At 41.1% G+C, this 25,037-nt stretch overlaps 1 long non-coding RNA gene across 2 annotated transcripts; it reads left to right on the top strand.

Annotated features, from left to right (window-relative positions):
• Window positions 1-1,701: 1,701 nt before the first annotated feature.
• On the top strand, window positions 1,702-24,701 carry LOC115647563. 2 transcript variants are annotated; one of them, XR_003999351.1, is made up of 4 exons: window positions 1,702-1,934; window positions 5,455-5,631; window positions 6,203-6,278; window positions 22,583-24,701. It is a non-coding gene; the product is annotated as an uncharacterized LOC115647563 (long non-coding RNA). The 2 variants fall into 2 exon arrangements; XR_003999350.1 differs by having other exon boundaries at window positions 5,455-5,636.
• Window positions 24,702-25,037: the final 336 nt, after the last annotated feature.

The following is a 25,037-nucleotide window of genomic DNA, read 5'->3' as shown; positions in this document are numbered from 1 at the left end:
TTTCCTGTTTCCAAAAATATGAATAAATTTCAAAATTGTTGAAATGTTCAGTTTTGTTTGGTTCAAAATGACTTCAGTTTACTTTTTAACTCTAATGTAAACTTCAATCCAAAACCAAAACAAAACGTTTCAAAATTATTGAAAAGAAATGTTTACGGGTTTTTTTTTGGATTTTCAGTTTGTGAAAATTTTTCAAGGTTTCAAGTTTTTCACCTGCCTGAGTTAGGAAAGAAATTTTATTGAAATCTTGAAAATTTGGAAGAGATCAGATGACTATTTCCCATCCAGCTGTACTAACTAGTATAGAGTCAAAGTTCCATTATTTGACATCAAGAATCTTTTTTAAAGGGATTCTGTTTCATTTTATGCACATTCAAATTGGCTAACTAGGTCTGGACTTATAGGTGGGTGCATACACAGATTCAGTAAATGCTCATGCAAAGAGATTGGATGTGCAAATGAAAGGAAACTGTATTAAAATGCCCCCAACTGACTTTTATATATGGTAGGTGTGTCTCAGATTAATAGCTTTATCTGAATTTGGAATTTTACTACTCAGATTCTGATAAAATAATTTCTATATGAATTAATTCAAGCCTATTTTAAAGTTATAGGCAGGGATCCCAAAAATCCATCTGCAAAGGGAAAATGTGGAAAAATGCAGAATTTGGATTTTTTTACAGAAAGTCTTTAGTTTTTATATTTTTTTGGGGAAAAAAATCCATACATAATAGAGTCCCATTTATCTGATCTAATTGGCCTGGGGCCAGATTGGCTAATTGAAAATTAGAATGATCTGGAGAATTGGCAAAAAGCTTTCTATCCTTTATTTTAAGATGAGGGTGGCAGAGGTTCAGTTGGTCATTCCCGGGGAGCGGGACTTGGGTTGTCAGCCCTTGGTGGCTGGGGTTTTGGTTAGCAAGGAAAGCTGGATAATGGAGGCTCAGATAAACTGGGTTCTAGTGTATAGAATACAGGTATAGAAGTATTTGGTATATGTAAGAAATAGAAATTTCAATTCTATTAATTTTGTTCTATTATGATTGATGGCATTGGTAGGCTTTGAACTTGCTTAAAAATTATAAATATATCAATAAAACACTGCGTTTAACTGATTTTTTATATATATATATACACTAAAGTTCAGAGTTCAATTTTTTTTTCAGTGATTCAAATGTATTTTTATTTTTTTAGTTTTGTTTTTTTAAATCATAAAAAACTAGGATCGCTGGTTATAGCATTGTGAGACTGATTCCACAGCTAAGGCTGAATGGATCCTGGGCCTACTCACTGTGAATAGCACCTTAGCAGGCCCATTGCTGTGACTCTTTGAATAAATGAGCAAGGGTAGCAGAATCTTGCCCATAGTTTACATGAGTCTCTTCAGGGGAAAGGGAAACCGGACGAATACTATGTGAATTCAAATGTCAAATCATCTTGAAATAAACAGGTAAGATGTCCAACCAGTTCCACATGACCCTAATATTTTAGAAGGGAACTTCCCTTTTGCTAAAAAGGTTTTGATTTACAACTTAGAATATATGTAAGGATACCCTTTAAATAGAACACACTGATTATGGCCTTTCTACCCAAATCAAACTATGTAGGGAGAGAAAGTATAGGGCAGGATATTGAAAAATCCAGTGCATTTTTCTATTTCTTCTCCCACTGTACCACGTAACTTGCATCCAAGACTTTTTTTTTTAAAGCTGGCCCAAGAGCGCACTGGACTGTAAATTTTGATTTCCATAAGTTTTGGAACAAAGATAACAGATAAATGACGTGCCAATATTTTTAAAAAGTGAAGAGGAGGACCCAGGTAATTGCAGGCCCTTCATCCTGATGTTGATCCTCAGCAAGATGATGGAACAGCTGATATGGGACTTGATTAATAAAGAAATAAAAGGAGGATTGTGAAACTAACACCAACCAAAGTAAGTTTATGGAAAATAGATTGTTTAACTTGATATCATTTTTTATGGTATTGCAAGTCTGTCTGATAAAGTTAACAGCGTTGATGAAATATATATTTTGAGTTCTGTGAGGCATTTGATGTGGGACTGCGCAACATTCGCTTGCAGAAAGCTAGTGAATTGCATCTAATGTGGGATGAAACAAAGAAGAATCAGAGAAAAATGTTTTTCAGGATTCTGGGAAATGCTGAAGGTGAGATTAACACTGGTAACCTTTTCTGAGATCTTCCTAGTGCCACTAATAAACAAAAGCAAGGGGAAGACTACTAGAGACTAAATGATATAAGAATGAGTGTTTTCTGTTGTTCACAACTAGATTAGATGGCCTCCACTTAAACAGAAGAGGTACTAGGCTACTGGGTTGAAGATCATTAAGGCTTGACAGATGAGCTTTATATTAATTAGGGAGGGAAGGAGGAGATCTGCATCACTTAAAAAATCTAGCATGTACTTCCAACTTGCACAAGAACAAAAGATAATAATTCTGCAACATAGGATAAGAATAGGAAAAAAGGTTTAATGTATTTGTAATGACAAATTGTATGAGCGATAAGCAAGAAGATAGAAGTGATATGCATGTAGAGATTGTGACCCAGCAGGCATAAATGAAATCTCATGGAATAATTCTTATAAATGAAGTGTCAAAAGCTGTGTGTTTGCATAGCTGGTGTCACTTTGTCAAAAACAGCTGGCTGGGAAATTATCCCCCTCCACCCCATCCCCTAATGGAAAAAAATAAGTGAAAACACTTTTCTGGGGTGGTTTGGTTTTTTGAAAATTTTCTGAGACTTTTTGGGTTGTCATTGACAACCTGAAAACTAAGTTTTTAGTTGATGAAAATATTTTGATTTTGGGGTTTTTGATGAAAATCCAAAAACCTTTCTGTGAAAGTGAATTTTTAACTAAAAATTCATTTAAAAAATGACATTTTCTGTCAATCTGTAAAATAATTCAACCTGATGTGGCAAATATTTTTGCTAGGAGTATGAGAATATTTTTATAAGGGAAGGGATAAAAACTTTGGATAAGTATACAAAGAATAAATTACAAAAGGAAGAACTAGAGTGGACACTGGAAACAAATTCTAAGAGCTTGAAAATAGCATGATCGACACTGCCCCCGCTCCATCCCATTCCTGGATAAACTCTCCAGGAATTGAAAATGGAAAGATTCTGTATTCTTCATGGGGAAATTCACTAACCCAGATATTTGTGGGATGGCACTTGCACACATCTGTCCCGCAGAGGACTGTTGATGGGAACTATCAGTCTTAGTATTTGACAGGGACTTTCCTAGTTTATTTTAATTATATTTGGCTGGGTCACTGTGACATTTCACTGTAACTTCATCCTTGTTCTGTACCAAAATATCAGGGACATTTAAAGAGTTGAACAACAGGATACATAGTAAGCCAAATGGCTATGTGTCACCTAATCAGTGTCTCACCTCCTTACACTATATGATAGGGCCCCTGTTGGAAACTTTCCTGCCAGAAATCCAGCCTGTATTTCATATGAAACCATTCTAGGCTGATAAAACTGTTTTATTCTTGCACCAGTGTTCAACTGACCTGACACTCCAACAGGTTGTCATTTGAGGACACTCTGAGACTCTCATCCCACTCCAGTTCCTGCTGGGGGCTCTATGGGAGGGGAAATGATATTCATTTGGAAGTTTTGGTAACTTGCTATGTTTCTGGGGTTTGGAAAATGAGGGCAACATTTACTTTTTGATCCCTGGAAGAGGTGGTAGTCCAAACTCTGTCAGGGAGAGGGCTGGTCATGGAGTAACTTAGCAGGAAGTGTTTAAAATGAGGTCTGACTTTAGAGAAATAATACATGTAAACTATGTCTACTCAGTGAGATGACCTGGCCCCAGGCAGGGAGGCTAAACCAACCAGAGATTGAGTCTGCTAGAGCCTGGGCTAACACAAGTGGGTCTTTTAGCTCAAGCAATAGAGTTCATGTATTAAGATCCAGTGGGCTCATGTTTGATCTCAGCTCCTGACAACAATCTCAAGGGTGCTGGTGATAGACACCTATTTCTGTAAGTCATCCTGAAATATTTTAAAGTATGTTGCAAAATATCTATAGCATCTGGGTAAGGAGGGAAACAGGCAACACAGTGGTGCAGGAATAGGAGAGTTTTGATCAAAGACAACAGCAAACCTGGCTCTTATCAATTACCTTGGAATCTTTGGGGTCTAAAGGTTCTTTGCACTAAAGGTTCTTTATACTGTTCTATACAGTATAGATTTATACTGTAAAGGAGACACAAAGTAGGCATAATTGTACACTAGTATAAATGAGAATTAAGCCCTTTGATGGGTACTCAGAGCAGAGTGGACTTTTACTGAGAGGTGGGGGGATATATTTCCCCTTCAAGAGTAAGTCACATGGAACTCAGTTAATCTCCTTCAGAAGGAAGAATGAAGGGCAACAAAAATGATTAGGGGTATGTAACAGTTTCCCTCTGAGGGCAGATTAAAAAGACTGGAATTGTTCATCTTGGAAAAGAAACAGCTAATCACCAGCGGTGTGGCGAACGTGACTAAGGCAGTGTTATTTACCCCTTCACATAACACAGGGACCTGGAATTGTCCAATGAAATTAATAGGCTGCAGGTTTAAAACAAACAAAAGAAGTATTTCTTCACACAGCGCACAGTGGACCTGTAGAAGTTGTTACCTGAGGATGTTGGAAAGGCCAAAACTATAATTGGACTAAAAAACAGTGTTAAATAAGTTCATGGAGGATAGCTCCATGAATGGCTATTGGCGAAGATGGTCAGGGATGCAACCCCATGCTCTGGATGTCCCTAAGCCTCTAACTGCCAGATGCTGGAACTAGACAACAAGGGATGGATCACTGGATAATTGTCCTGTTCTGTTCATTCCTTATCAAGCATCTGACATTGGCCACTGCTGGAAGACAGGATACACGTTTAGATGGACCATTGGTCTGATCGAGTATGGCTGTTCTTATGTTCTAAAGATAGAGTTGATCATGAGGTGAGATTTAAACCAATGGCACCAGATGCTTCTAATCTGACATTTAAACAACTGTAAGCCGCCCTCCATCTAATAGATGGCTCCCTTCATGTGGTGGGAATGGAACACAGAGCCTCATTTTTTTGGCTGCTGTCTAAGAAACAGTCCAATCAATTTAATTACGTGCAGCCAATTCACTCCTAGCATGGGAACCTGCTTGCCAACTTTTGGTCTGATGAAAATAAAAATGGCAGCATTATAAAAACAAACAAACAAAAAGACATTTCTTAATAGTAATGCTGAAAGAACCTAGGACCCTTAAATACAACTGCTCTATTGGGTACCATTATGAAGAGTGAGATAAAACAGACCTTTAGAAAAAAAGTAGTAAGTAAAAGCATCTTTACAGGAAATTATTGTTACAAAATACACAGAGAATGTAACCTAAGAGATTCTGGAACACAAAGTCATATTTATTTTTCTTCTTCAAAGGTTCAAAGAAAGGCACCTGAAGATGGCAATTGAAAAGACCTCCCCAGGAGTTAAAATAAACAGCACAACTATTGTACTGAGGCAGATTATATACTTGAACTGCTTATGACTTTTTTCAAAAGTCAGCTCCATTGTATGTTGTTGTGGAAACTGTTCAGCTTCCGATGGGGCAGAGTGGTAAGGTATCAGATAGCTGCAGCTTTCACTGTTGCACAATTACAATTGAAATAAAGGCTGCTTTGTCTTACTTTGATAATTAAAAATCAAGATTAATGCATTCCCTCGCTGATCAATGACAGGCACATTTTGAACAGAAATGCAAAACTAAAAACATTCTACCAATTTATCCAGAACACAAAATTAAGATGGAAGATTCATTGGAGGCTCAGAAGTAAAGATATTTCAAACTTTTTATTTTAAAAAAATTGTGTTTCCCAAATGATAGGCTTCCACAAGATTAACATCGGTATAAAGTGGCTGTGCGTGTATTATTGCTATAATTAATTACTTTAGTAGCATTAAGTATGGTTTATTTATTTATAATGTGTGTAGTTTATTACAGAGTGTACGTACCAGCCAATCCTAAGGCTGCATAACAGTTTCAATTATATTCCCCTGTTTTCACACACTGGTAAGTTATTAAAATAATTTACCTATTCAGAATGTACTTTTCGTACTTGGTATCTGTCCAAACACTAAATTTTATGGAAAGTCTGAGCGAAATCCTTTCATTGTCTTTTTAAATTAGGTGAGGAGGAAAACAAATACGCCATCCTCATGTAAAGAAAATGGACTGCACTGAATACTTTGAAACCTGAAGAATGGTAGGTTTGGGAAAAAAATGAATGATCAAAGTTATGATTATCTGAAATATACATCATGAGCATGCAGAGTATTAAACTGTGTTAGTCCTAGAGGAGTTAGATTACAGCCTCTTGAACCATGTGCTTGATGCCAAGAAGCTATAACCTATCTTAAGAATCTGGCCTATCTGAAAATGCCCAGCATAGGGGTACTCCATTCTGGCACATAGACACAACAGACAGGCCCTGAGCCTCCATTCCTTCCTCTGCTGGCCTAGGGAGCTTGTTAGAAGCTAGGAGTGGCAGACTCTGGGGTAGAGACCTGCATCAGTGGCATAAATTTGCAGTGCCTGAAAACAGCTTTGTAGCTTTGCAGCCAGATTCCTGAGAATCAGGAACTGAGTCCCTGACACCCACCTCTCTCATACTGAAATATTGCTCAGCTACAGGAGAGAACCAAGCCCACACACACACTCAAACAAGTATACTTTTCAATGTAGGTTAATATCCTGATTAAGGTATCTGTCCTGCTGTCTGTTCCTATGCCCTGCCAGTCCTCCTGTGCCTGTATCCTCCAATCAAAAATTGTTTATTTGAATGTCAGCAGCATGTTACATATTCAATTTTAATTTCCCCAACTGTAGGGCTTTGAACCACAGGGATCATGGGTGTCCTCAAGGCAACTGTTGTTCTGCACCTACGGTGGGACAAAAGTCAAATCTTTATGTTAATATTTACATCTATCAGCCACCTTTGACACCATTGACCTCAAGGTTTAGTTGAATCAACTGCATCCCTATTAGGGGCAGACAGATTCACTTTTAAGGTTGTACCTATTGGGTTCTGGGAAGTAGGCAGGCAGAAGCCCACCCACTGCTAAAGGATCCCCCCTCCAAACCTAAGGGGAGGATCTACAGGACCTGAAACCCAACTGATTTTGGGGGACAACTAATGAAATAACAGGGACAGGAGTGCGGTCAGAGGGTCAAAAGAAGGGAACCTGATGGAGACCCCGAGCAGAGAACCCTGGACAACGCCCACTGCTCCTCAAAGGCATCAAGGGAGCCAGTGGACGCTGCCCAGAGGAACTCCGCCCTGATACGTGAATGGACAGATGATCGGAAACAGGCCCCACAGTCACTGGAGTCCCCATCGGCCAACCTCCTCTCCCTGGTTTTATAGATGGCCGTTTTAGCCAGGGCAAAGAGGAAGTTGACCAGGAGGTCCCGTGACTTTGTGAGGCCACGAATAGGGAGTGCATAGAGAAGAAGGTGAGGGGAAAAGTGCAGCCAGAAATGTAACAGGATATTGGTGAGGAGCCGGTATAGGGGCTACAACCTGGCACACTCCAAGTAAACATGCGCCAGGGTCTCCCTCATGCCGCAGAAGGGGCAGGTGTCTGGGGCACAGGTAAACCACACCAAATACACACCTGTGCTCAGGGCCCATGAAGGAGCTGCCAGCTGATATCCCCAGCGAGCCTCGGGACCAACTTTTATGGGTGTACCTATTGGGTTTCTGGGAATTGGGCGGGCGGAAGCCCGTCCATTGCTAACAGATCCCGCCCCAGCATAAGGGGAGGATCTACAGGACCTCAGAACCCCACTGATTTCGGAGGATAACTAATAAAAGAACAGGGACAGGAGTGAGGTCACAGGGTCATAAGAAGGGAGCCTGATGCGGACACCGCGCAGAGAACCCCGGACAGTGCCCACTGCTCCTCGAAGGCATCAAGGGAGCCAATGGACACCGCCCAGAGGAACTCCGCCAGGATACTGAACAGACAGATGATTGGAAACAGGCCTCACAGTCACTGGAGTCTCCACTGGCCAACCTCCTCTCCCTGGTTGCATTGATGGCCATTTTAGCCAGGGCGAGGAGAAGGTTGAGCAGGAGGTCCCCGGACTTTTTGGGGCCACGGATAGGGAGTGCGTAGAGAAGGAGGTGAGGGGAAAAGTGCAGCCAGAAACTTAATAGGATGTTAATGAGGAGCTGGTGTAGGGGCTGCAACCTGGTGCACTCTAAGTAAACATGCGCCAGGGTCTCCCGCACGCTGCAGAAGAGGCAGGTGGCTGGGACAGGGGTAAACCGCGCCAAATACACGCCCGTGCTCATGGCCCCATGAAGGAACCGCCAACTTATATCCCCGGCGGGCCTCTGGACCAACTTTTATGGGTGTAGAGGGGTGGTCAGCTGATCCTGCCCTGAGGGGCTTAGAACAGCCCAGCAGAGGGTTGTGGCTGAGGCAAGCAGCTCCTGGGCTAATTGAGGAAGCTGGGAGCCATGCCCCAAACAGACCACAGCTGGCCCCTATAAAAAGACTTTGAGCCAGGCATACAGACAATCTCTCTCTGTCTTCAGAGAGAGAGGGGCCTGGCTGCTGGGAAGCTCAGGGTGCCTAGAGTGAGGCAGGACTAGGGAAAGGCCAGAGGGGCTGGGGAACTCCAGGCTGGCAACTCCACAGGCTGCAGGGCTTTGTCCAAGGCCCCATAGAGCACTGGGTTGCAGAAAGAAGCAGTAGGTCCAGACCTAACCTTGCCTATGATGAATGGCTGACACTGCAGTCTGCCTCAGGGAGCAGCGGCAAGTTGGTGACTGGCAGTAGCCTTTGACTGAGGTAAGGTAGGGATAGGGGGTAGGGGTTCCCCTGGGTGGGGAGACCCTGAGACTGTGGGGGCATTACCAGAGGGCAGCACCCCAAACACAAGGGGCACCGGGTCCTGGGAGGGACACAGGGGGCAGCAACAGCGGGACACTGGCCTGCAGAGGTGCTCCAGTGGCTGGAAGAGCTAATTCCCTGGACAACCAGCAGGAGGTGCTGTAAGAGGTGCTACAGGGGTGAGTCACGCATGGCTACAAAGGGGTCCACTTTTTGCTTTCAGACAGGTCCCAGAAGATGGAGTTACTACTCAGTCCAAAGGGCATTTGTGTGTGGAGTTTGGTAGGGGGTCTATTCTGTCCCCATCTTATTGTCTGCTGGGGGGAAACTACAGCTCGGATAGTAATACCATCAGTACAGTTGGTACACAAGTCTATCATCTTACATTAAACATGAGTAACAGCGTTTCTGAGAATAAACTGAATGAAGCTCAGTCTGGACATATTTGTGGGAATGCTGGTGGTGAATGCTCTAGTTAAAGCTGAGATGTTGTTCCCATCTAATGCCTTAACTTCTTCCCCTGCCCCAAATATAGCAATCTGCATCTCATCCATATAATATTGCTCCCAATTTAGCTTTTTCAATAAAAATAAAGGGACAAAAACTGAATGGGCCTAATTGCAACACCCTCATTAACATTACATTATATCTTCCTGTTGCACAGCCTTGGAGCACAGTCAGTAGGGCTGGTCACAGGGCAAGATACCACTCAACCTGAGAAAAAACAGTACAAACGGCCTATGTTACTAACATATCTGTTTAGCTATGAGATGTTTCTATGCATCTGCATGGATGATATCCTCCATGGAAGTCCTCTCCTTATTGATTCTTCTTGATGAAGCCAAGATGTGGGTCAAAAAGTAACATTACTGTCACTGCCTCCTGACAAGATGCATTAAGGGACAGAAATGTCCTCTTCTTGCCAACAGATAAGCAAACAAAAGAGAACTTTAACAGTGCTTTAAAAGCTGTTCAGGGATATAACAGTGATCGATAATAGTTTACAAAAATATAGTGTGCAGGTGAATGAAGCAGAAGAAAGGCTTTCCATATGGGAAGGAAAGATTCAGCTTGACAAAATTCTCAGAAGTTTCAATAAATGCAAAAAGTTATTGGTCTGGAAAACAGGTCAAGAATGAATATAGAAGTTTTCAGTTTACTGTGGGAAGCTTAAAAGGATCATCTCTTTGAATTTATTTGGCCTTTTCAGTAGGTCATATTAGTACTTGCACATAGGAATAGAGTTGTATATGGATAATGTGATCACCCACAGTTACATTAGCTGGATAATATGAGGTTTCAAAGGGATATGAACCCTCAAGTTTCAGAGCATAAGGCAACATGAACTGATGGGAGTTAGGAAGGAACTTCTGTTTTGGGGAAGTTATTCCATAATTGCTTATTTCAGGAATTTCTTGTATCTTCCTCTGAAACATCTACTGCTTTCTGTCAAAGGCTATATATTGGACTAGAAGGATTGTTGGTCTGATCTGGCATGGAAATTCCCATGACTATTACAGTTATAAATATAATATTCACCACTAGTACTTCTATTGTAAACATCATCCAGAGGATCCATTTCATAACAGATAGCACACAACCTAATGAGCATGATTTCAGATTTGTATTACTGCATCTAAATGAATAGTAACATTAACAACAGGATGATTGTATGGTCAAGGCAATGGGCCAGGACTCAGGAAATCTGGTTTCCAGTTCCTGGCTCTGCCACAAACTTGTTCTGGGAAAGTTACTTAACCTCTGTGTCTCAGTTCTCTCATCTGTAAAATGGGGACAATATGTCTCCTCTACTTAGACTGTAAGCTCTTAGGGGCAGGAACTTTAAATATGCATGCATACAGCACTTAATACAATGGGGGCCCAGTCTCAGTTTGGGCCTAAAGATGCCTCCATAATACAAATAAATAGCTTCCTTGAGAAAAAACACAGCAAAGTCACTATCTTTAGACTCCCAACAAAGAGAGACTTTACCATGTGATGAAAAATGCAGAGAAGAGGAAAATAGGACCATGTGATTTTCAGGTGAATGTCACCTACCTAGGTGGTCAGGACTTTTCCACTATTAATGCAATCGAGCTATGTGTGGGTGGAAGGAGGGGGCAGAAGGAGAAGCTACACAGGGACTCTCTGGATCTTGACTACTAAAGAGGAGGAGTCAAGTCTTCTCTGACTAGGCTTGCTGCTCAATGGAGGAGGTGAGGAACGGTTGGGGGAAAAAGGCCTCTGGATCTTTAATTATGTGGATCCGAAAGCTCAAACGTAGGTTGCATGGGGAGGCAAAAAACTGAAATAGCAGCTGTGGCCCAGGCGTGGGGAGATGAGTGACATCTCCCTATTTCTCTACCTATATTCCAGTTACTCAGGCCTTGTGTAGGGAAGGGTGGGTTCCGCTGTGAATGCACATACTCTTGAGCCTGCTGTTGGTGTGTACTAGGGGATTACTGCACATTCTCTGTTTCTCTTTTATAACTTCCCTTTCTTTTTCCAATTTTTTTCAGCTGTATTCATCCACACCATGAGGGCACAACTTCCTTTCTTTCCTTCCTGGCTGGGGTGAGGTGGGGGAGGAGAGAAGTGGCCACAGGAAAAAAAAATCCCTGTGAGAATCTCACAAGAACAGTCTTTTCCCAGACTATTTCCCATCTCTTCATGGTTCCAGCTTTATCATAAGTGTTACAGTGTAAATTCCACTTCTTTTACTAATGCTATATAGTACCTTATTCTATGAGTTAGCTCCATTGATTTCAACCCGTTGGAGTATGGTACTGCTGAATGTTAGTAAGAGTTATGGAATCTGGCCCTATCAAAACAGTTTCTCTCATGATAATGCAGATCCCCAGTTGGCATAAATCTCATAGCGCCTTTGAAGTCACTGAAGCTATGACAAATTACACCCACTGAGAATCCTCCCAGTGATATTTTAACCATTTAAGTACAGAAGCTGATAAATGGCACAAAATTGTGTTGTGTCAAGAAATGGATGAGAGTTCATGGAAGTTCTTATTTATTAGAACATTTTTGCCCATTCCTAACAGATTACAACACATCCTTTCAGTATTAACTGAAAGTTCAATCCCATAGTGCTACAAAGGAACTTTTCAATATAGTGCTGTATACTTTGAAGGGGTCAACACAATTATGTAGACAAAATTGTGAATTTAATTCATATTTTTAAATAATTGAAGTTATTAAAATTCCTGCCAAATATCTCTGCCTGCAACACATTACTAGGAATTTTAGCTAATAAGATATTTTGTGCTTTGAAAACACTTTCTTTGATTTATAAAATTTCCAAGCAGTAGCACATTTTTATGTGTTTAGCGTGTAGTGGTAGACTTAGGTAGTTATGTCATTTATACATAACAATGAGCCAATTCAAAATGGCATATTGATTCTTCTTCTTCTTCTAATTATTTAATAAAAGTTGAATTGGTCATTTCTCCCCCATCTGCACTTGAAAATTTGTAGTCTTGTTCGTAAAATGATGCAATTTGATTGGGGAGAGGAAGCAAGCTGCATACAAACTTTGTCCTCAAGATGTTTTCAGCTTTCTTGTTTTTTTGCAATTCAAAGTTATGCAGGAAGTACTCCAAAAGGTGCCACATGGAAATAATTGAATTTATAGTTACCCCACAAGATGTTGGGGGTGAAGTGTGTGTGGAAAGGCTAACTGATATAGTTGATGCCCATTGTGATAGACCCGGGCCAGCTGGGTACAGCAGAGTAGTCGAAGGCAGATATATTGGCCACTAGATCAGTAGTTTTCTGTTCCCAGGGGCTGCTCCAGGCTAGGAAACATGACACATGACTCCAGGACACATGACTCTAATTAATCTGCAAAGAGTCAGGTGAAGCTGTTAAGCTAATGTGAAAATCTGACTAATTAGACTCATAGATTCATAGATTCAAGGACTGGAAGGGACCTCGAGAGGTCATCGAGTCCAGTCCCCTGCCCTCATGGCAGGACCAAATACTGTCTAGACCATCCCTGATAGACATTTATCTAACCTACTCTTAAATATCTCCTGAGATGGAGATTCCACAACCTCCCTAGGCAATTTATTCCAGTGTTTAACTACCCTGACAGTTAGGAACTTTTTCCTAATGTCCAACCTAAATCTCCCTTGCTGCAGTTTAAGACCATTGCTTCTTGTCCTATCATTAGAGGCTAAGGTGAACAAGTTTTCTCCCTCCTCCTGATGACACCCTTTTAGATACCTGAAAACTGCTATCATGTCCCCTCTCAGTCTTCTCTTTTCCAAACTAAAGAAACCCAATTCTTTCAGCCTTCCTTCATAGGTCATGTTCTCAAGACCTTTAATCATTCTTGTTGCTCTTCTCTGGACCCTCTCCAATTTCTCCACATCTTTCTTGAAATGCGGTATCCAGAACTGGACACAATACTCCAGTTGAGGCCTAACCAGCACAGAGTAGAGCGGAAGATTGACTTCTCGTGTCTTGTTTACAACACACCTGTTAATGCATCCCAGAATCACATTTGCTTTTTTTGCAACAGTATCACACTGTTGACTCATATTTAGCTTGTGGTTCACTATGATTCCTAGATCTCTTTCTGCCATACTCCTTCCTAGACAGTCTCCTCCCATTGTGTATGTGTGAAACTGATTGTTCCTTCCTAAGTGGAGCACTTTGCATTTGTCTTTACTGAACTTCATCCAGTTTACCTCAGACCATTTCTCCAATTTGTCCAGATCATTTTGAATTTTGACCCTGTCCTCCAAAGCAGTTGCAATCCCTCCCAGTTTGGTATCGTCAGCAAACTTAATAAGCGTACTTTCTATGCCAACATCTAAGTCATTGATGAAGATATTGAACAGAGCTGGTCCCAAAACAGACCCCTGCGGAACCCCACTTGTTATACCTTTCCAGCAGGATTGGGAGCCATTAATAACTACTCTTTGAGTATGGTTATCCAGCCAGTTATGCACCCACCTTATAGTAGCCCATCTAAATTGTATTTGCCTAGTTTATCGATAAGGATATCATGCGAGACCGTATCAAAGGCCTTACTAAAGTCTAGGTATACCACATCCACCGCTTCTCCCTTATCCACAAGACTTGTTATCCTATCAAAGAAAGCTATCAGATTGGTTTGACATGATTTGTTCTTTACAAATCCATGCTGGCTATTCCCTATCACCTTACCACCTTCCAAGTGTTTGCAGATGATTTCCTTAATTACTTGCTCCATTATCCTCCCTGGCACAGAAGTTAAACTAACTGGTTTGTAGTTTCCTGGGTTGTTTTTATTTCCCTTTTTATAGATGGGCACTATATTTGCCCTTTTCCAGTCTTCTGGAATCTCTCCTGTCTCCCATTACTTTCCAGAGATAATAGCTAGAGGCTCAGATACCTCCTCTATTAACTCCTTGAGTATTCTAGGATGCATTTCATCAGGCCCTGGTGACTTGCAGGCATCTAACTTTTTTCTAAGTGATTTTTAACTTGCTCTTTTTTAATTTTATCTTCTAAACCTACCCCCTTCCCATAAGCATTCACTATGTTAGACATTCCTTCAGACTTCTCAGTGAAGACTGAAACAAAGAAGTCATTAAGCATCTCTGCCATTTCCAAGTTTCCTGTTACTGTTTCTCCCTCCTCACTGAGCAGTGGGCCTATCCTGTCCTTGGTCTTCCTCTTGCTTCTAATGTATTGATAAAAAGTCTTCTTGTTTCCCTTATTCAAATTTATTAACCCTCTCCATTTGACCCACCCAAGTTTTAACACAGATTCTCAGTGTAACTCTCTCAAAAAACAAAGCTTCTGGGTTTGTACGCTTCATGTGAAGTCACAAGAGTGACAAATGGAACCAAACCACAATGCTGACAAAGGGAACCAACTCACTCCACTTGCACAGATTTGACTCACTTTTCCAGACAGTGGAGAATCAGGCTTAGTGCCTTCATAGTCAAGGTTGAAGTTACTTCTCCATTATGAGCCTGCTATAATTTCACCCAGAATAACTCAATTCATCTTGAAGTTTCATATATGTAGTCTTATGTCACGGTACTCTTTTGGTGAAAACATTGAGGCAAATTATACAAGGCATTTTGAAGTTCTGAAAGTTAAAAATAAAAGTGATGTTTCAGCTTTCTAAAAAAAAGTTTCCTAATGTTTTTGTCTCTTACTATCTCAAAAAGGACATGTCCTAGAACTTTAATTTCATATTAATCTGTTGGCCTTGGAAAGGACTATATCCCCTTTGATTATTTATGGAAAGCTGGTGGCTATATTTTTGGCATGTTCAGATAAGATGAATGCAAAACTTCAATGTCCCACAGTACCTTTCTGGTTCTATGAGGCATAGTGATAAATAAACACCAACACCACCTACATACTTTCAGACTCCACATGGACATCAGCAACTTCCTGTTTTACTCTGAGTGCTAGTTAGTCTCAAAACTTAGTTGTAGTTACCCAGTCAGTTACTAGATATGCAAGTGTGTGAGTGCAGTGTGAAGATGGTGGCAGATGGTCATCATGATCTAGGTTAAATAGTATAGAAGGCAAGGAGAAATAGGAGATGGGTTATTATGACTCTTGTCCTTCTGGTTTGGGTGATTCTCTATCAAGGCAAGCCAGGAAGACTTCACCATAAGATACTCAACCAGCATACCACCAAACTATCAAACAAAAGTGAGGATATACAAAGCAACAGTGGATAGCATTCTTTTTATATGCGTATGAAACATGGACAGTTTACCAGACACATCAAGCAACTTGAAAAGTTTCACATGTGCCGTCTTCACTCTAAAGTGTCAAACGTTAGCATCCTTGAAAAAAAGCAAAAACAACCAGCATTGAGGCAATGATTATTAAAGTTCAGCCTAGATGGACAGGTCATGTTATCAGAATGGGTGGTGATAGACTCCTGAAAAGAGTCCTTTATGGTGAGCTCAGAGTCAGAAAGAGCATGAAGGCAGTCGTAGTTCATGCTTCAAAGATACCCTTAAGCAATTTCTCAACTCATGTAACACAAATATTGATAACTGAAAGCACAGCTAAGGGCAGACTTGAATGGAGAGCAACTATCAATTAAGGCTGTAAACACTAAAACAGATATGGAAGATTGATTGATAAAAGGTCCAAGTGTCAGACCAAAGTCTTCACTGGGAGCCTGCACCTTCTTATGTGACGTCTCCTTGTGATGTTGTTCCTTGCAGATTGGACTATACAGCCACTAACACGCAAGATACTGTGATGTCATTGTTGGATATGAGGGTGTGGAGGGGCAATGACTCACTGGCGTGGCGCCTGCTGCTGGTTGTCTCAGGAATTAGCTCTTTCCAGCCCAACACCTTCTTCAGGCTGGTGGCTCACCTGCCACTGGCCCCCATGTCCCTCCCAGACCCTGGTGTCCCTCTGCTTCAGGGTTCTGGCCCTAGCAGCAACCCACTGTCTCTACCCCTCTCTATCCCCAGCTTGCCTTAGCGGCTACTGCCAGTCATCATCTAGCCCCCGCTCCCTGAGGTTGACTGAAATCTGTAAACCACTCATCATCGGCAAGGGGGTTAGGAGCCTTTGCCTGTCTCTGGGCTGCCCCTCTGCAGCCCCAATACTCTTTTGTAAGCTTTTAATTAGGTCTGCAGCCTGGGAGTTTGCTAGGCTGGAGCTGCCCCAGCTCCCTCTGCCCTTTTCCCAGCACTGCTCCATCCTAGGTACCCTTCTCAGCTCCCAGGCAGCCACGTCCTTCTTTCTCTGAAGCTAGAGAGAGAATCTCTTCCAGTTTCTGGCCCTCAGCCCTCTTATAGGGCCAGCCATGGCCGCACCTGTGGCTGCTTTCCCCCAATCAGCCTAGCTTTCCCCCCACCCCAGCCCTCTCCCAGGACTCTTTTAAGCCCTTCAGGGCATGAGCTGGGTGACCACCATGCTACAGAGGGACAGCCATACAGTTTCTGTTATTTGTTATGTCAAAGTTTTCATTTGAGTCAAAGTCTCTGAGTTCAGAGAACTTTCTCTGAATCTCTAGGATATCTACTATCAATACACCCACTCACAGACATCTTGATTTCTTGGTGGATGACTACTTTCTGCTGAACCTGACCAGGGCGAGACTGCAGGCTGTATCGTACAGTTCCCAAGCATCTTTCTGGCCATGATTAACTCACACCATTTTACTTATTGTCCTCCTGGTTCTGTTCAAAGTTTGCAACATTTGTCCAACATTCCATTAATTTTTTTTATCAGGACTGTTGGATTTGTAGTCCTCTTTGATATAGTTGTACACATGAGAAACACAAACTGCCTCCTCTACAAACAGATTATCTGTCTGAAAAACACCGGTTGAATCATCTTCCACTGAGATGCATTTGTGCTATGTTTGCAAAGGTTATTAATTGATTTCTTGAGCACCAAGTGGCTTCTTTTCACATTCCACGAAACTGTCCTCAACACTTGGAGGTCTATAGGCAATAAATGCTAAAGTATAATTACTTAAAAATTGAACAAATATATTTTTAAATGCAGGAACCCAAGTAAGGCCCCAATCTTACAAACATTTAAGTATTGTCTAGTTTCATGGGACTAGTCTGTGGCATTATTTGCATGTGTAAAGTTATTTATGTACTGAAATGCTACCTGCATCAGTTCCTCAATGATTACAACTCTATGAACTACAAGGCTATATTGAGAGCAAATCAGCTGATACAGGGTAATCATAACAAATACTCTTTAGAAGGTTTGAGGTCTTTAGGGTTTAAAAAAAGTACAATAATATCACTAATATGTATCTTAAAGAGCAGATTTTACTCTTGTAAATGTTCTCAGAGTACAGTTGCTTTAATATAGCACAAAAGATAAACAAATGTTTATTTAAACAATGTTCTTCAAACACTGTAGTTTTGTTTAAAGATCCTAAACATCTGAAAGTCAGGAAACTGAGGCATGTTTAATCCCCTCAACCCTTTAAAAATAAGACTTTCACAACTGCCATTTTCAAATTTGACTCAGGCGCTTAAGTTCCAATAACTTTTAATGAAACTCAAGCTCCTATCTCACTTGGGACCAAATTTTTTAAGGGGGGAATTAAATGCCTAACATGCTTGGGCACCTTGTGAGATTTTCAAAAGTGCTTGCATCTTTAGGAACCTACACACCTTTGAAAATCTGGCCCTTAAGCACTTTTGAAAATTTTACCTTACATAATTAGCACGGTAATGTGATTACATTTCAATACACATAGCTTTGCTAGAGGATAGTTAAATCTGATGGAGTATTAATGGATTGACTAATGCTAGCCCCAAAGGAAACTACAGTGCCTTGTCTTGCAATATCCATTTTTTCAAAAACCTAAGTAGTTGTTACAAAAAAAATCTGGACACGATGAAGCAAGCAGGGAAGAGTAGACTCTCCACTGGAGCACCTCCTCATGGTTGGGTGCGGCATAGCAGGCTCTCTCCTCTGTAGTGTCTCCTGCTGATAGTCACTGCAGGCCTATGGCTATCTGTCTCTTCAAGGTGCAGCCCTTTGGCCAGGCCATGATTAAGTTCCACTCCTTCCAGGGTAACAAGTATATAATTAAGAGTCCAAAACATCCCAACACCCAAGATCCTTCTGCTCCCTTCCTTGGGCCATTCCTCACCCCATCCTTGAGACTTTATCTTCAGCCCTACCTTGAGCTCAATAGTCTTTATATCCAGCCTACACATCCCTTCCTCACAGACAATAGGGGAACCCAGTCCCATACTCTGCACAGGGATCCTGTATTAAGCAGCTAAGTCTGCTTCTTCAGATGCACTGCTGTTTCCCTGGACCATGTTCTACCTCTGAGACTCTGGTGCTGCTTTGACCTGCACATAACACAGCCTCTCCTCTGATTCCCAAGCCTCTAGCTGTTCCCTAGGTCCTCCCAGCTCCTTCTTTCTTTGGTTCAGGATTACTCCTGTATGCCGCCCCTTTCCAGAGATTAATTCCACTCCTGTGGCCTTCTTCAGTCTTTCTTTCCCAGTAAGTCTCTTCCTCTTCTCTCCTAGACTCATCACCTGTGTTCTCCAGCCTACACTTTCCTCTTTTATGAAGACCCATCTCCTCCTCGGATATTCTAATAATAAATCAAGGCTGACACACCCTTCAGGTGCAGCAAAATGGGTGAATTGAGCTTAGACTTCTGTTAACCCTTTGTTCACCTGTGTGGGGTAGATGCCCTGGCCATCACAGTAAGCTATGTAATACATTTCTCACTGCTACATCATCCTTCCATCTTCACAATCACCTCAATCCATTCTCCCCTCCCCAACTCTAGTCAATCTTAACTTTGTCAGATCTTATAATTCAAAGCCATCTTTACTCTCTCTCTCCTTTTTCTCTGCTGCACTAAGCACTTCTTGGCCACAGCGGAGACCTGCAGTGTATGAGCCCTCCACGAAGTGGTGCAATTTTAGGCTGGCAAGAAGATGAGGGTAGTGGCAGTGGTGGGAAAAGAGGGAGCACAATTTCCCATCAGATAAATTTTCCTGACACAGGCATCCCCAGCAAGAAATAGTGAGTGAAAGAGTGTGCGTGGTGGTGGGGAGGGTTCTTCCTGAGAGAAGAGGCAAAGTACAGTGACTATTAATGGGAGGAGCAACTATCAGTGCAGTACTAAAAGTCCCAGTCTCACTTAGTGCTGGAGCAGTTGTCTGTGGCTAAGAACCTACACAATGAGGGCTGAGCAAGAACTATAGAGGCTGATCCTGACCATACTTAGGGTCTGAATACCAGGAATCAGACTGTAAAGAGAAGAAGGGGAAAAGAAACCCACACAGTGGTGTCTCACCATAGCAGGCCGGGGAAAACACTACTGGGGACTCAGCTACTGCTCCAAGGACACTTCTAGCAAATCCTACAAAGTAGCCTCCACATTGTGTGCTGGAGCTGGCCTTTGAACTCCCTTAACCTTTCTCTTCAGCACTGAGTCTCTTTTAATCTTCATAATTTATTGATTTGGCACCTCAATTAAGGCTCTGTCCAGCTCAAATCCATCTCCCCTGGCCTCCCATGCAATCACAGAGGCTGTTACCTGTCCTGGAGGAGTCACTGTAGTGGCAGCTGTGTAATGCTGATAGCCTTATACTGTTGGGATAATAGTTGTCCTCAGCATCAACAAGGGCAGACAATGGGAAAGCTGGGTAAGTCCCCTCCAAGCAACTTTTCTTGAGTTAAACATAATATTGTGTTTTTTAAAACTTGCAGAAGAATTCAGTCTATTCCCAAAACTACTTTACTTATCTAGAGCAGCTGGTGATTAACACTGGCTAAAACAAACTCACACTTTCTTCCTGTTCTTCCTTCCTGGAAGAAAAATCCTTGTAAGGCTACATGGATGAGCAGTTCCTGTGGGGAATGAAGGAGAAAAGACACATAAAAAAGCGCTCAGCTAAATGTATTATTGCAGCATGAAAAAGAATTGAATGTTCTACACCAAGTAATTGCTTTGGTAATATGGCTTGATCTCCACACTTCAAATTATGTAAAAGCACATAGGAGATCTGCTCAGACCCATTTTAACCCATTAGCTGTTATTTGGGAAATGGAAAAATGTTTGACTGCCAACAATTAGGAAATAATGAGTAATCAAAATGACCAACCTCACCCCCCAAAAAAACAAGCATTAATAATTAGCTATAATAAATGGGCATAATTCATTACACTGACAAATCATTTGTTAAGAGCCATAATGTTTTGCTGTAGCAATTAGACATTCTAGTCAACTAGCTTAGCTGGAATACTTCCAGTGCAACCATGATGTTATAAAACTTAATTATTGACCACACTGATTACTGGCTAAAGCTTTACACTTTTAAAGGCAGGTTTTAGAAGGATTGCAATGTATTTATAGGCTTTGTTGTTCATAGCTTACCACCCAAGAAAAACAAATACATGCTAAGAACACTGATTTTTTTTCCCATTTGGGAAGAATTATAAATTGAATTCATTAATGAGACAACAACATTTTGTTCTTTGAAACAAAAACAATTAACCTTATTTTTATGTATGAGTTTTGCGGTCTCAGCAGTGACCATCTGCCCACTCACTTGTTGAATTGATTAATTCTTTGCAGTGAGGGATCACAAAAACCTGGTTTGAAAACTGTGTTTTAAAACTTGATTCATTTACAACACCTGCTGTGATTGGTCAAAAGTGACTTTGAAATCTGATATCTGTTCTCCAGTAAATACTTGGGAATAACAAAGTATAGAGCCATATGCTTTACTACTTCATGTGGTTCAAACTCATTTCCTCCTCCTATATGTATGTTGTTCTCACATATAACATTGTGATATAGAAGAATGGCTGACATTTTATATAGCGTTTAGGTAAAGAAGAATGGCCAGAATTTTAGAAATAGCTTAGCTGAGTGCCTATTTGTTATTTTAGGTGGCCAGGGCTGGGTGCCCAGTTTTATAGGATTTAAAAAAAAAATGAAGCAAAGAATATTGTATGCATTTGCTTTTTATAAACCTGACCAACAATTTGTGAACTTGTGTCTTGGCCAGGCTGATCATGATTTCTGCAAGTGTAGTTTTTATTTTGCACTAGTCAAATAATTTTTAGATTGTCAATTGTTTGCAAAATATTCACTTTGGGTAAAATTTTCAAAAGCCCTTCGAAATGAGTTAGGGGGTTAAGTCCCATTTTAAAAAGTGACTTTAAATAAGACTTAGGATTCTAAGTAGATAAGGAGGAAATTTTCAAAGCACCTAAGATACTTAGGATTCTAAATCCCATTGTCAAAAGTGACCTAGGTACATAAGATCCTAAGTTCCATTGACTTTTAGTGAAACTTAGGCTTCTAAGTGTTTAAGTGACTTTTGAAAATGAGACTTAGGAAAAGGGTAAATTTTTTCAGTTTGTTATTCTACTGGGCAATTAGTGGCATAAGGCACATAGTATTGATTCTGCCTCTTGGATGCATGATCTAGACTCTTTAAACAGGACGATAATGAACTCCTGATATGGATTTTTGGTTAAGTAACATTTGCTAAGTTTTAAGATTTGCAAATATTTTCATAAATACATGGCAGTCATGAAGTCTGAGCTTTTATCTAATTTTTTTTTGAAAATTTGTTTTTACTACACTATGTAAGCAGCTCTGGTTGCAGGAGTATGCTCTGAACTTGAAACAGGTATTTGTATTTAGCATGAGTCATTCAATTCCGCTTCTTTCTTAATGTACCTTTGCTTTAAGAGTATGATAAGTATTATCTTTTCTTTCTTTTATTTACATTTTAGCAGGACTGAATTAGGACAACCTGGGGCCTAGTCATGCTTCATATGGAACCCCTCCATCATCTCAGCTTCAAACCATGGTCCCATTCCTGAACAGTGACTCTTCCTTTCCTTGGGGTGGTAGCAGGTTTTGGAGTTAGGATGAATGGGGCAGTTCACACCTGTTGGAGCTACTGTTTCAGGCTGTGTGCAGATTCATGTAGGGATCACCTACACTTGGTTAATGTTTTCAAGCTCTTCTTTGCACTCACGTGAACATAATTTTTTTAAAATAAAAGCTAAGATTCTGATCTCATTATGTGACTGTAGGAATTTGACCCTTAGTGCAGGGCTGTAGTGTCTAGGTCTAATTCCATCCTTGCATTCTAGGTTTCATTTAGGAGATAATGTTACTGACAGATAATATTTTCCTTTTCAGGTCTCGTTCTCTCAACCTGTTGGCTTCCCAATGGTTTCCAGAAACTTTTACAAAAATAAATAGCTCAGGTGCAAATATATTCACATGCTGTCAGGCATCTTTTATCAATCCGGTTTCCTTCTGACATTATCAATGATGTATAACCAGCTCTGCTGATAAGGTGGTAAGCATACATCAAGGTGAAGACCTAACCGTATTGAAGTCCATGGCAAACTCTCACTGAGTTCAAGAGGGCCAGGATTCTATCCCAGTATGCATTATAACACTACAACTGCAAAATAAAGCTCTTGTGATTGAAATGTATAAGAAATAGAAATTTGAGGATGTATGTGAAGGAACGCTATACTTACCAACCTTATTACTGAATTATGATCTCAATTTCAGGCTTCTTAAACACTAATCATTCTCCTCCCACCAAAATAATGGTCACAAAAATGCAATGTAGAATTATTGTATGAAAATTGCCTTCTGAATGTACATAAGCATGTCATAATTCATAACTGTCATCTACTCTGCAGCTGGTCAAAACGTACTTTTTTCAGTTACAAAATTAACGTGCCCGCAGTTAGTAAGGCAAAACAAGAAAATGTCCTCCAGACAAAGATTTCTTTTAGATCACAGGGTCCTGATTCAAAGCCCAGTGAAGCCAGTGGAAAGATTTCCATTTGACTCCAGTAGGCTTTGGATCAGGCCCCAAATGCAAAGACTCGCTCAAATTAAAGTTTAAAATTATAGATATGAGCAATAAAAAAAAAGTCCAATAAAAATGTCTGTTACACGATCCCGTCTGTCAGAAGGCTCCTACCCAGTTTAGAAGTGGCATTTCTGATTCATCTCTGGATCTTGGATCATCTGACAACTGAAAAACAAGAAAAGTTTAAAGTGAGTTCTTCTGATTCCCCTTCGGGCTTTTCTGTTACTGGCTGCAGTAGGGCTGATGTGAGCTGGAATTGTGACATGCCCTTTGTAGTTGGAGTGACCTCTGGGCTATGGCATGGAGGTCTAGATCACCTTTTCTTTGGCAGTGCAATCTCGCAATGTCCCTTATTGCATTTCCTTTTTTTTCTTCACCTATATCTAAGGATGTGATTTGGTCACAGAGGTCATGGATTCCATGACTTCAACAGGTGGGCGACTTCTTCAGCTTCAACTTCAGCACCACCCAGGCTTCGGCTTCAGCTCCAGGTGATGGGGCAGAAGCCAAAGCCTGAGCTCTGCTGCCCATGGCTGACACCTGAGCCCCGTGCCTGTAACTTTGCTTCATGGGGCCATCTGTGGCATGGGACCCTGGACAATTGCCCTGCTTACTACCTCCTAACTCTGGCCCCATGTACATTTCCGTGATTTAGCAACTTATTGTCCTCGTGCCAAAATTTCATTCTTCCATATATCCAATCTCTCTTGCTTTTCACCTGCTCTGTACTGATTGAATGACTTCTCAGAATGTGTGTGATCTTTACTTAAGTCAGTAGTGCCACTGGGCAACATTCTGTCCTGAATGCCGAGGGTGCACTACAGCAAGGTGTAGAGGGGCCACATTGCGAGGAAGATCTGGTTGACTCAATCAAAATGCCTCAAATTTCTATTAGAACAGTAGCTCTCTGTCACCCTGAGAGATGGTCCATTATGTTTCCTGCTCAGTGCCGAGACATCTTTGCTGGCTAGCAAAGGATTAGGTCAGGACCCCTAGTGTATATATATATATGCCCAGAGAGCTAGTGTCTGATTTTCAATGGTACTGACCACCTGAATTGTCAATTGAAGTCAATGGGAAGAGTAAATCCTCAGTAATTCTGAAAATCAAGGCTTCAGTGCTGCAGATAGAATCATAACAGGATTCTAACCATCACATGTGGAGAGGGACTAAAGGTAGGAGCCAGGCGAGGTGGGAAGCTTCTTGTGCCTTGGCCCTACTTGAACATGCATGCAGATGCTGGCCAGAATCTAGCCCATTGACTTCAATGAGACTATTCACCCAAGTGAGGACTACTTGTATGAGTCAGAGTTTGTGGGGTTGGCGCATTCAGTTTCTTGTTTTCTTTATTCATAGCTTTACATTGTTTTTTTCCCCTAATAGAAGTGGATTTCTTAGTGGATGTTACTGGATCTCAAGAGCAATTGCAAATAAATGGGTTTCCAGAACTACAGTGCTTTATTTGGTCTAAATCATTGGAATCTGCCAGTCTGCATCCTCTTTGCCACTTTGCAGTTCATCTGGCTTTTCTCCTTTGCTGCCTCCACATGGACTCATGGCTTGGCAGGTTTTCTATTGTTTTCTTTGCTTTGTTAAAATACAAGACACAACAAACAAGTAACAATAGGAAGGGGGTGGAAAGAGAACAGGACAATAGTAACAGGATCATCACACATTTACACAGGTTAAATATAGGCACAACCTGACGGCTGCACTTGTTTAAAAGTATTTTTCAAAATAAATAAATCAACTATTCCTGAC

The sequence above is a fragment of the Gopherus evgoodei genome, chromosome 3, assembly GCF_007399415.2.
Source record: "Gopherus evgoodei ecotype Sinaloan lineage chromosome 3, rGopEvg1_v1.p, whole genome shotgun sequence".
Classification (NCBI taxonomy): domain Eukaryota; kingdom Metazoa; phylum Chordata; order Testudines; family Testudinidae; genus Gopherus; species Gopherus evgoodei.
Note: the sequence above shows the minus strand (reverse complement) of the source record. Positions and strands in the feature narration are given on the sequence as shown.